Raw genomic sequence first — 11,421 nt, 5'->3', positions numbered from 1 at the left:
TGGAACCAGTGATATGATGTAGTTGACTCTTCGCTGCCCTCTGGGCAATTAGGGATGGGCAAGAAAGGCTGATCGAGACAGTGACAGCCACATCCCGTGGTGGAATAACAGGAAAAAGGATGAGGTCCTCCAGGGAGATTTTGAGGGATTAGAAAGGAAATTAAAAGACTGGATCTTGAGCAGTAATCTCAGAATTACTCCTAGTACCATCTGCTAATGATCATAGGAACAGAATTGAATATTCAATTGACTATCTGGCATAATTGAGAACTGGTAATGAGGGCATCAGGTTTCAGAGGAATTGCAACAAATTCTGGGGCATGAGAGACCTGTAGAAGCTGGATGGATTTCACCTCAATCGGATTGGGACTGAGCAGGAGCAAATTACTGTTGATGCTGGAAACAAAAAATGCAGGGAATCACAGAAGGTCAAGCAGCATCCATGGAGAGTGGGCAAGCTAGCAATTCCAGTCGAGACGACTCCTCTTCAGAACTGATGTGAAGTGTGGAGGGTTGGCTTTGGAGTGCTGGGGGAGGAAGGCTGCTAAGTGGAATGATTGAGACTGATATCATCATGGAGATCAGCTGGTACTGTTGGGGAGGGTTTAAACCATTTTGCCATCAGAATGGGTACCTGAGCAGTAATGCAAATTGGAAAGAAGTGAAGTTGGTAACAGGAAATCAAGAATATTGTACGGAGGTAATGGTCTTTAAAGAACTGTAACATGACTTGCAGCAACTATAGGTGCAAACACTCCCAAGATCAGTCAGCTATGACTAATAAAGGAAGTTCAGGGTTGTATAAGTTTTAAAGAAAAGGTTTACTATAATTGTCAGAAATTGTGGTAAATCTAAGGATTTGAAGCTTTTTAGCAAGAGGAGGACTTAGAAACCACTAAGGAAAGGTGGGGATAGAATATGAATGCGATCTCATGCAAAAAATATGAAAAGGAACTAGAAGAGTTTCTATAGATATGTAAGAAGGAAATAATTGACTAAAACTAATGTGGGGCCATTACAGAGTCTGGAGTATTTATAATGGGGAATTAACAATAGAAGCTAAGTGATTACTTTGTTTTCATAGAAGATGACAGAACAAATTTCCCATAACTAGAAATCTGAGTGGCTAGGGTGAAGACGAATTGAAGGGAGCTAACATCAGACAGTTGATTGTACTGGAGAAACTAAAAGGAATAAAAGTTGATGAAGCCCCTGGACTTGATCTATTTCACAAAGTGTTGAAGGAGGTGGCTGTAGAGATAGTTGAAGATAGCTGATTATCTTCTAAAATGCTGTGGATTAAAAGTTAGCAGTTGTCACATCTCTATTTGAAGGGAGTGAGAAAGAAAACCAGGATCTACAGACCACATATTTTCCCTATGACTAATGTGAGACTATCAGAATCAATTATAAAAGATGGGATAAATGTACACTTGGATGATAATGATCAGATTTGGCATAGTCAGCAAGGTTGGGAAATGTGATCATCATAACAGCCTCCAAAAATTCCACGTTAATAACAAAATTAATGAAGGAGAGCCAATGGGCATAGTACACTTGATTTTCAGAAGTCTTTGGATGAGGACCCCACAAGACGCTGGTTAGAAAAAAATCAAATCTTTGGGATTGGAGGTAATGTACTGGCATGGATTAATGATGATCAATCAATCAGACAATTAGGAAGTAGGAATAAATGTGTCATTCTTGCATTAGCAAGATGTTGCTCGTCAGGTACTGCATGGATCAGTTCTTAGGGCCCCAGCTGTTCACAATATATATCAAGATTTGGGAGTGGAACCAAATATACTATTTTCAAATGTTACAAACCTAAATGCAATGTGTTGCAAGGAAGATGTAAAACAGCTTTGGGAGAATGTGGACAGGTTTAGTGAATAGGCAACAAAGTGAAATATGTGGAAAATGTGAGGTTAACCACTTTTTGGTAGAAGGATGAAATTTACAGAGTAATTCTCAAATGTTAAAGGTTAGAAAATATACTGAGGGATATAGGTATCCTTGTCGATAAGACACTGAGGGCTAACAGCCCTTCAGCCAATCGAGTCCGTGCCAGTCAAAAGCAAGCACCTGATTATTCAAGCCCTCCACCTCCTCCAGAACTTCCAATTTCCTGGTCCCCAACACTTCGTCTTTACAATGGATGTCCAGTCCCTATACACTTACATACTCTATCCAGATGGCCGAAAGGCCTTCCGCTTCTTCCTGTCCCGCTGGCCTGACCAGTCCCCCTCCACCGACACCCTCATCTGCCTAGTCGAACTCGTCCTTACCCTCAACAATTTCTCTTTTGATTCCTCCCAGCTCCTACAGACAAAGTGGGTGGCCAAGGGTACCCGCATTGGCTCAAGCTATGATAACAAAGTGTGAAGTTGGATGAACACAGCAGGCCAAGGAGCATCTTAGGAGCACAAAACCTGATGTTTCAGGCCTAGACCCTATGCCTGCGTCCTTGTAGGTTACATGGAACAATCCCTCTTCTGTACTTACAGTGGCCCTAAACCTCACCTCTTCCTCTGTTACATTGATGACTGTATTGGAGCCGCCTTGTGCTCCCCTGAGGAGCTCGAACAGTTCATCCACTTTACCAACACCTTCCACCCCAACCTAACCTCAAATTCACCTGGACTATCTCTAACACCTCCCTCACCTTCCTGGACATCTCTGACTCCATCTCAGGCAACCACCTAGAGACCAATATGCATTTCAAGCCCACCAACTCCCATCCACCTTCCTGCAAAAATGCCATCCCCTATTCCCAATTCCTTCGCCTCCACCGCATCTGCTTCCAGGATGAGGCATTCCACTCCTGTACATCTCAGATGTCCTCATTTTTCCAAGGACTGCAACCTACCCCCGCAGTGGTCGACAACGCCCTTGACTGTGTTTCCTGCATTTCCCGCAACTCATCCCTCACACCCCATCCCCGCAATAACCACCAAAAGAGAATTCCCCTCCTCCTCACGTACCAACGCATCATCCTCCAACACTTCCGCCGTCTACAATCCGAACCCACGACCAAAGCCGGTTTTCCCTCCCCACCCTTGTCTGCTTTCAAGAGGGACCACTCTCTCTATGACTCCCTTGTCTGCTCCACACTCCCCTCCAACCCCACCATACCCAGCACTTTCGCGTGCAACCAAAGCAAGTGCTACACCTGCCCCTATACCTCCTCCCTCACCCCCATCCCAGGCCTTAAGAAGACTTTCCACATCAAGCAGGTGAACATCTGGTATACTGTATCCGTTGTGGCTCCCTCTACATTGGGGAAACCAAGCGGAGGCGTGGGGCCACTTTGCAGAACACCTACGTTCTGTTCGCAATAAACAACTGCACCTCCCATTTCAACTCCCCCTCCCATTCCTTAGACAACATGTCCATCCTGGGCCTCCTGCAGTGCCACAACGATGCCACCTGAAGGTTACAGGAATAGCAACTCATATTCCACTTGGGAAGCCTGCAGCTCAATGGTATCAATGTGGATTTCACAAGCCTCAAAATCTCCCCTTCCCCCCACTGCATCCCAAAACCAGCCCAGCTCGTCCCCACCTCCCTAGCCTGTCCTTCCTCTCACCTATCCCCTCCTCCCACCTCAAGCCGCACCCCCATTTCCTGCCTACTAACCTCATCCCACCCCCTTGACCTGTCCATCCTCCCCCGACTGACCTATCCCGCCCTTACCTCCCCAACTACGCTCACCTCTACTGGCTCCATCCCCGCCTCTTTAACTTGTCTGTCTCCTCTCCACCTATCTTCTCTAACCATCTTCGATCTGCCTCCCCCTCTCTCCCTATTTATTTCTGAACCCCATCCCCCTCCCCCTTTTCTGATGAAGGGTCTTGGCCCGAAACGTCAGCTTTTGTGCTCCTCTGATGCTGCTTGGCCTGCTGTGTTCATCCAGCTCCACGCTTTGTTATCTCGGATTCTCCAGCATCTGCAGTTCCCATTATCTCTATTATACTTGACTATTCTAATCCTGTTTTCCAGCACTGGCCCATAGTCTTGTATGCCTTGGTATCACAACTGCATATCTTAATCCTTTTAAGTGTATGTGGATTTCTCCTGCCCCTTACCTTAAATCTATGCCTCCTGGTCATTGATCCTTCTGATGAGGGGAAAAAGTTCCTTCTTGTCTTTCTTATGAATGCTGATCACAATTTTTGTTGCCAATCTCTGAGCGACAACACTTAATATACATGAAGATACAACAGAGATACTTAGATATCTACAAAACCATAATTCATTTATTAAGTACTTAAACAAATAACACACTGTTAACTACTGGAGATATCTCAATCACTGTCTTTCAGTACCCTGATTTCTGTAACCAAACCCAAACATTATTACCTGAGAGAGTTCGCAGCTGGCCAGCCTGAAACTGCTCAACGTCTTCACCATGCCTCCTGACATAGCATACCTTCTTACAATGTGAGTCTTCAAAGTGTTGTTGACCGAAGAGATTTTTCAGGCTTTTCATGCACAAGTCTCTGTGCCAAGTACATTTGTTACTTGGAATTATGCATACACATGCCAATCCTGAACATTCTGTTCAAACGTGAGTCATCTTTGGACTTATACGTGCACATGAGCAATCTCAAATGTTTTGTCCAAATGTATACCTTACCTGACAGAGCTAGCAGTTCCTGGTTTCCTGCAGTTTTAACTCCTCGCAGATCTGACAGTGTACATCAAGTCACAAAGCAGTCCGTTGTTGGACCTCTTGCTGGTTCCAGTTATCTTTAGCCTTATCCAACATTTTATATATCTTAGTCATTTCTCCTCTCAGTTTCCTCTGCTCCAAGGAAAACAACCCTATCCCACTGACTCCATTTCCGAGAACAACAACACCGACATCCAGGACTTCCCTGCTGACGCCGCTCTGCCCACTGCCTCCGCAGTCAGCAGCTCCAGACTATACAGTAGCACTCAGCCCTCCGGGTCTTCGCCTTAATGAGGACGAACGGTCAGTCCTCAGTAAAGGGCTCACCTTTATCCCCCTCCACCCAAACATCAATGAATACCGCTCACGCTTGGACGTTGAGCAGTTTCTCTTCCACTTCCGTGCTTACTTCTTTAATCGTGAGCCTAACCCTCCCTCTACTGACTCCTTCTCCCACCTCCAAAACACCCCCTCCTCCTGGACACCACCCCAAAGCCTCCTAGCCTCCCTCAACCTCTTCATCTCCAACTGCCATTGAGACATCAATTACCTCAAACTCTCCACCCTCTCACCGACTCCAAACTCTCCCCTACAGAATGTGCAGCCCTCTGCTCCAATCCCAACCTCACCATAAAACTCGTGGACAAGGGAGGCGCAGTTGTAGTATGGTGCACTGACCTCAACATCACCGAGGCTGATGCCAGCTCTCTGACACCTCCTTCTACCGTCCTCTTGATTACGACCCCACCCGCGACCACCAAAACATCATCTCCCAGACCATCCACAACCTCCAACCTCATCGTTCCCCAATCCCGCACCACCCGTTTCTATATCCTTTCCAAAATCCACAAACCTGACTGCCCTGGTCGACTGCCTGTTCCTGCTCCACCAAACTTATCTCCACTTATCTTGACTCTATTTACTCCCCCTTGGTCCAGGAACTCCCCAACTATGTCTGTGATACCACCCACACCCTCTAGCTCCTCTAAAACTTCTGATTCCCTGGTTCCCAACACCTCATCTTTACCATGGACGTCCAGTCCCTATACATCTGCATTCCCCATACAGATGGCCTGAAGGCCCTCCGCTTCTTCCTGTCCCGCAGGCCCGACAAATCCCCCTCCAGTGACACCCTCATCCGCTTAGCTGAACTCATCCTCATCCTTAACAACTTCTCCTTCAATTACTCTCACGTCCTACAGACAAAAGGGGTAGCTATGGGTTTTCGCATGGACCCAAGCTATGCCTGCCTCTTTGTAGGATATGTGGAACAATCCCTCTTCTGTAGCTACACTGGCCCTATTCCCCACCTCTTTTTCCATTACGTGGATGACTGTATTGGCGCCGCCTCATACTCCCTCGAGCGCCAATGTTCTTCCACTTCACTAACGCCTTCCACCCCAACCTTCAGTTCACCTGGACTATCTCTGATACCTCTCTGTCCTTCCTGGAATTCTCTGTTTCCATCTCTGGCAACCACCTGGAAACCGATATTCATTTCAAGCTCACCGACTCTCACAGCTACCTAGAATACACCTTCTCTCACCCCCTTTCCTGCAAAAATGCCACCCCCAAACCTAATTCCTTTACGCCTCCACATCTGCTCCCAAGATGAGGTATTTCACTCCCGAACATCCCAGATGTCCTCGTTTTTCAAGGACCGCAACTTCCCCTCCACAGTAGTCAAAAACACCCTCAACCGCGTCTCTCGCATTTCCCGCAACTCATCCTCACACCCCTCCCCGCGATAATAACCAGAACAGAATCCCCCTTGTCCTCACGTACCAACCACTAACCTCCAGATCTTCCCGCACTTCCGCCATCTGCAATCTGACCCCACTACCAAAGACATTTTTCCCTCCCCACCCTTATTTGCCTTCCAGAGGGACCGCTCTCTCTGTGACTCCCTTGTCCGCTCCACACTCCCCACCACCCCTGGCACTTTTCCCTGCAACTGCAGGAAGCGCTACACCTGCCCCTACTCCTCACCCCTCACCCCCACCCCAGGCCCCAAGAAAACCTTCCACATCAAATAGATGTTCACCTGCACATCTGCTAATGTGGTATACTGTATCTGAGGTTTCCGATGTGGCATCCTCTACATGGGGGAAACCAAGCAGAGACTTCTAGACCACTCTGTGGAACGCCTACGCTCAGTTCGCAACAAACGACTACACCTCCCAGTCATGAACCTCCCACTCCTTGGACGACATATCCATCCCGGGCCTTCTCCAGTGCCATATTGATGCTACCCAAAGATTGCAGGAACAGCACCCTATATTTCGCTTGGGAACCCTGAAGCCCAACGGTATCAATGTGGACTTCACAATTTTCAAAATCGTCCCGCACCCAACCGCAACCCAAAACCAGCCCAGCTCGTTCCTGCCTCCTTAACCTGTCCATCCTTTCTCACCTATCTACTCCTCCCAAGTTAACCCCCACCCCCACCTCCTACCTACCAGCCTCATCCTTGCCTCCTTGACCTGTCCGTCTTCCCTGGGCTGACCAAGCCCCACCTTAACTCTCCACCTACACTCACCTTTACTGGCTCCAGCCCCGCCTCCTTGACCTGTCTGTCTCCTCTCCACCTATCTGCTCCTTTATCCACCTTCCATCCACCTCCCTCCCATCTCTCTCTTTATTTCAGAATCCCCTTCTCCTCCCCCATTTCTGAAGAAGGGTCCAGACCCAAAACGTCAGCTTTTCTGTTCCTCTGATGCTGCTAGGCCTGCTGTGTTCATCTAGCTCTATACCTTGTTATCTCTTAATCAATCCAATCTCTCTTTCATTATTAAGACTATCCAGCACATGTATCATCCTTGTAAATGCCCTAAAAGATCAGAAAGGCCAACGGAATGTTAGGCTTTATTTCAGGACGATTTTTGAGTGGATTCTTGCTTTAATTGCGTAAGAGTTTATTTGGAGTACTGTGAGCAGTACTCCGCCCCTTCACCTCAGTAAAAGAATATTGCTGCCATAGAGCAAGTCCAACAGCTGTCTACCAGAGACTATAGATATGAGGTTGGAAAAGCACAGCAAGTCATTCAGCATCCAAGGAGCAGGAAAGTCAGTGTTTTGGCCTAGAAATAAGTACCGAGCGGGTGGTGGGTTGGGAAGGAGGTTAGGAGAGATGGTGATAAGTGGATGCAGGTAGGAGGTTATTGCGATTGGTCCATGGAAAGGGTGGAGCAGATCGGTGGGTAGGAAGATGGACAAGTGAGGTTAGGTCAGGAGGGGGAGGGGCTGACATGGGATAAGGGATTTTGGAGCTGGTGAAGTCAATGTTAAGGTCATTGGGCTGTAAGCTTCTAGGGTGAAATATCAGGTGTTGTTCCTCCAGTTTACACTCGTCCTCACTCTGACAGTGGAGGAGGCCAAGGATGGACATGTTGTCAAGAGAGTGGGCGGGGGAATTAAAATGGATGGCAATGGAATGATTGGGTTTGTTGTTGTGTGCAGAGCACAGATACTCCACGAACCAGTTCCTGAGTCTACGTTTGGTCCCCCCAATATAGAGGAGACCACATCAGGAGCAACAGATACAATAAATTAGGTTGGACCAGGTGCAGATGAATCTCTACCAGATCTGGAAGAATTGTTTGGGCCTTGGATGGAGGTGAGAGGAGAGATGTGGGGGCAGGTGTTGCACCTCTTGTGGTTGAATGGAAAGGTACTAGGTACGATAGAGAGGTTGGTGAGGAGTGTTGAGCTGACAAGAGAATCATGGAATAAATGGTCCCTGTGGAAAGCAGATGGGGTGGAGAGGCAAATATCTTTTCGGTGGTAGGGTCTAATAGTAGGTGGGGGAAATGTCAAGAGAATGATGCATTGAAGCAGGAGTTTGGTGGGGTGGTATGTGAGAACTAGGGTGACACAATGCTTTTGTTTGTGGGTGGAGGTAGTTGGGAAATGGAGGAGATGCAATCCTGCTGCCCTTCTTGAACAAAGGAACCACGTTAGCTATACCCCAGACATATGGTACTTCACCTGTGGCAAGCAAAGTATTAAATATCTCCTCCAGGATCCAATCTCCTCCCATAGCAGCCTGGGCTACATCTTATCAGGTCCTGAGAATTTAGGCACCTATTTGCCTGCCGCTACATCTTCTCAGGTCCTGAGAATTTAGGCACCTATTTGCCTGCCAGAACATCTAATACTACCACATTATTAATCTTAACATGTTCTACCCAGCTGCAATGTCTTTCCTCTTTACAAATACAGATCAGAAATATTAAGACCTCACTCACGTCCTCTGGCTCCACACACAGCTTACCCCTTTGATATCTAATAGGTTCCCCTCGTTCCCTGATAATCATCCTACTCTTAATAAGATTATAAAAACTCCTGATCTTCCTTAAACCTATCAGCCAAAGATATTTCTGAGATAATGGGAACTGCAGATGCTGGAGAATCCAAGATAACAAAGTGTGAAGCTGGATGAACACAGCAGGCCAAGCAGCATCTCAGGAGCACAAAAGCTGACGTTTTGTGCCTAGGCCCTTCATCAGAGACGGGGATGGGGAGAGGGTTCTGGAATAAATAGGGAGAGGCGGACCGAAGATGGAGAGAAAAGAAGATAGGTGGAGAGGAGAGTATAGGTGGTGAGGTAGGGAGGGGATAGGTCAGTCCGGGGAGGACGGACAGGTCAAGGAGGCGGGATGAGGTTAGTAGGTGGGAAATGGAGGTGCGGCTTGAGGTGGGAGAAGGGATGGGTGAGAGGAAGAACAGGTTAGGGAGGCGGAGACAAGCTGGGCTGGTTTTGGGATGCAGTGGGGGGTGGAGACGAGCTGGGCTGGTTTTGGGATGCAGTGGGGGGATGGGAGTTTTTGAAGCTGGTGAAATCCACATTGATACCATTGGGCTTCAGGGTTCCCAAGCGGAATATGAGTGCTGTTCCTGCAACCTTCGCGTGGCATCATTGTGGCACTGCAGGAGGCCCATGATGGACATGTTGTCTGAGGAATGGGAGGGGGAGTTAAAATGGTTCGCGACTGGGAGGTGCAGTTGTTTATTGCGAACCGAGCGGAGGTGTTCTGCAAAGTGGTCCCCAAGCCTCCGCTTGGTTTCCCAATGTAGAGGACGCCACACTGGGTACAGTGGATACAGTATACCACATTGGCAGATGTGCAGGTCAACATCTGCTTAATATAGAAAGTCATCTTGGGGTCTGGGATGGGGGTGAGGGAGGAGGTGTGGGGGCAAATGTAGCACTTCCCGCGGTTGCAGGGGAAGGTGCCGGGTGTGGTGGGGTTGGAGGGGAGTGTGGATCGGACAAGGGAGTCACGGAGAGGGTGGTCCCTCCGGAAGGCAGACAAGGGTGGGGATGGAAAAATGTCGTGGGTGGTGAGGTCAGGCTCCAGCTTGTCCCCACCTCCCTAACCTGTTCTTCCTCTCACCTATCCCTTCCTCCCACCTCAAGCTGCACCTCCATTTCCTACCTACTAACCTCATCCTGCCTCCTTGACCTGTCTGTCTTCCCTGGACTGACCTATACTCTCCTCTCCACCTATCTTCTTTTCTCTTCATCTTTAGTCTGCCTCCCCCTCTCTCCCTATTTATTCCAGAACCCTCTCTGATGAAGGGTCTGGGCCCGAAACGTCAGCTTTTGTGCTCCTGAGATGCTGCTTGGCCTGCGGTGTTCATCCAGCTTCACACTTTGTTATATTAGCCTAAGATATTTCATGGCCCCTCTTCCCCCTCAATTACTTTTTTAAGCGGCCCCCTATACTCTCTCTGCCCTTTTGAAGGGCTTTCCCTGTTCCCTGGACTTGATGTGCTTGCCTTTTGCTCTTAGAGGAACATGATGGCCTGAATGCTCACTTTACAAGGTACAAAAAAACCTCCCACTTTCCAAATGTAGACATACCTTCTCCCTAAGTTTGCCGATTCTGTCTAATGATATTGAAATTGGCCTCCCCCAAGTTAGACACTTCCTGCACTGTTCTTATCCCTGACCATCATGACCTTGAAAATTAATTATGGTCACTATTTTCAAAATGCTCACCCACTAATACTTCAACCACTTGACTGGCTTTGTTCCCTAGGATTAGGTCCAGCAGTATGTCATCTCTAACAAGACTATCTACATACTTACACAAAATTTCTCTCATGGATAAACTTTAAAAATTCCATACTGCCTAATCCTTTCATCTTAAGGCAATCCCAGTTAATGTTAATAAAGTTAAAATTGCCCACAACTATAACCCTCCACTCATACTTTTCCATGATTTGCCTACCTTCCTCAGACTGTTGGAATGCTTATAGTGTAATTCCAGCAAAATAACCAAATTTGTTTTTAATTTTTAAGATAATTTCTGTACTGTAGAATGTGGAGCTGCCAGTCCTTCCCTTTCTTCCACCATGTTTCAGTGTTTGCAACAACATCATATTCCCATGAGCTGATCAACACTCTTCAGTTGATCCTACCAGTTAAGCTCCTTGCATTAGAATACATTTTAGCTTTCTGAAGCTCCCATGTACCTCATTGACCATGTCTTTTCTGCCTACCGGACTGTCCTTGTATTCCATCTATATTTTGGTTTCACCATGCTACTGATTTTGCGTTTACTCTGTGCCTCATACCCCCACTAAATTAATTTAGAGAGCAATGCCACTTAGATGCAAGGTGAGGAGAAATGATTTTACTCAGGGGCTTGTGAACCTTTGGAATTCTCTATCACAGAGAGTTTACAGATAGAAAGTAGAAGTTGACAGATAGATTTCAGATGACCACTGGCACAGAGATT

Source organism: Stegostoma tigrinum, chromosome 12, assembly GCF_030684315.1.
Source record: "Stegostoma tigrinum isolate sSteTig4 chromosome 12, sSteTig4.hap1, whole genome shotgun sequence".
Lineage (NCBI taxonomy): Eukaryota > Metazoa > Chordata > Chondrichthyes > Orectolobiformes > Stegostomatidae > Stegostoma > Stegostoma tigrinum.
Note: the sequence above shows the minus strand (reverse complement) of the source record.